The 1,914-nt window shown below is 42.2% G+C and overlaps 1 long non-coding RNA gene across 1 annotated transcript in view; it reads right to left on the bottom strand.

Moving 5' to 3' along the window:
- Positions 1-747: 747 nt before the first annotated feature.
- LOC119589179 overlaps positions 748-1,914 on the bottom strand; it is a 3,634-nt gene continuing 2,467 nt past the window's right edge. Inside the window, exons 2-3 of the long non-coding RNA XR_005230174.1 lie at positions 950-1,109; positions 748-787 (exon numbers count right to left, since the gene is read on the bottom strand). This is a non-coding gene — a long non-coding RNA (uncharacterized LOC119589179). The remainder of the gene's footprint in view (positions 788-949; positions 1,110-1,914) is intronic.

The following is a 1,914-nucleotide window of genomic DNA, read 5'->3' on the forward strand; positions in this document are numbered from 1 at the left end:
TATCTAGGTACACAGGTAAATGAATAAGAGATAGATTTACTTTCATTATCTAATACCCGTTTCAGAAAATTGACTATATAAGGTTTAGGAAAAATATGTAGTAGGTTTTACTTTATTTTTTGGCAGACCAATAACCTGTATGATAATCCCATAGAAAATCCAGCTCTGGCGATGAAAAATTCCCCAGATCGCATATCAGTGTCTAGATCAGGCTATAAAGCGGGGTCAGCGAGACTAGAGGTATATATACTTTCAGAATGTCATTTTCTGTGCAACGAAGGCTAGCTTACAGATCTCGTTTGCAAGGGAAGCTGGGGAGGCTCAGCGAGTCCTTCGAACTCTTCGCTAGACGAGGCTACGAGGACTCGCGATTCCTCCTCCCAGTCCCAGTGAAGAAGGATGCTGAGAGTCGTCTTATTCCTGAGCGACGGGTTCGTCCACGGTTGAAGCTTTTTCCTCAGCCATAGGTTCCTCCTCAATCATTGGTTCCTCCTCAGCCATAAGTTCCTCCTCAGCCATAGGTTCCTCATCAGCCATAATTTCCTCATCGGATGCACCCTTTTTTCCTCAGCCATAAGTTCCCCCTTTCAGCCATAAGTTCCTCCTCAGCCATAAATCCCTCCTCGGCCATGAGCTGTTCCATGCTACAGCTTCCTCCTCAGTCATGGGTTTTCCTCCCCGACACTCTCGTCAGCCTTGACTACAAAAGGGGTAAGTGTAGGGGAAGGTGGGGGAAAGGGTGTGGGAGAAGGTGTGGGGTAGGTGTAGGTTTGGGGGAGGTTGTGACCTGTTGGAGGAGAAACATGTAACACGATATGTATAATAAAGAATTATGAATTATAGATATTTGATAGCATTGTGATATCACTTTCATCTGAAAAAGGAAAGTGACCTATTGTCAAAAAAGAGATACATTCAAATGAGAACATGTTTGCAGTATGAGACTGACCGTAGTTGTAGACGAGGGAGACGGTGCTGGCGGGGGTATGGGCCTTTGCAGAATTGACGACGGGGTAGGAGGAGTGGACGAATGGATGGCCGTAGGAGTAGACGAAGCCAGGCTGACGAGAGGGCATGGCAGCAGCACAGGCCGCCAAGGCGAGAACCAACTGTGACGATGTTAAATAGTGAACCAGATGAATAAAATATGATAGATGTTTCACCCACAGAAGCCACACCATAAATCCATCTCAATTGTCCTTTGGCATATTCTCCTATGCTCATCGAAAATACAAGTATAAGAACACTTGGCTTTAAAGTCATATCGATTCCTTACCACAAGCTTCATGATGAATATTTGTCTGGGGAAAACCCGGATGGACGACTGACAGCTAACTAGGCTCGTCGCAAGCTTATATACGCGATCCACAGTAGGCTGATCCTTGGTGACTTTCCATTACTAGAGTTACAAAGTTTCATTTTTTCCTGTTCCTTTTGCAAAAACATTTACCTTATCATTTATCACGACCGTACTGGAGTCTTAACATATTTACAACCATTTATTGGAAAGAAATGTTTACATATTTAGGTCCAACAGAAATTAATTACAGTTCCTACGAAGTAATGATCATCCAAATAAATGATTATAATTCCGAAAAAAATGTTATCCATGACCACAACCGTTTTGTCGCATGAACAGAACCAGACCGGTAGTACGGAAGTGTCATACACTTTAGTGTTATCGATATGATATTTAGGACTGCACTTCCTATAGATTCCTAATTTTCCTTGATCTGTGGGCTATGATCATTATATATTAAATTCAATAGTCTTCATCAGTACCATCATCTCCGAATCAGCATTCATTAGCAATTAACATGAATAGAATATTAGTATTAGTCGGTCCCACTGCGATGAGACCGAATTCAGTTCGATTCGAAATCAAGATTTTCAAAATACTCCATTACACCAAAA

This window comes from Penaeus monodon, chromosome 25, assembly GCF_015228065.2.
Source record: "Penaeus monodon isolate SGIC_2016 chromosome 25, NSTDA_Pmon_1, whole genome shotgun sequence".
Classification (NCBI taxonomy): domain Eukaryota; kingdom Metazoa; phylum Arthropoda; class Malacostraca; order Decapoda; family Penaeidae; genus Penaeus; species Penaeus monodon.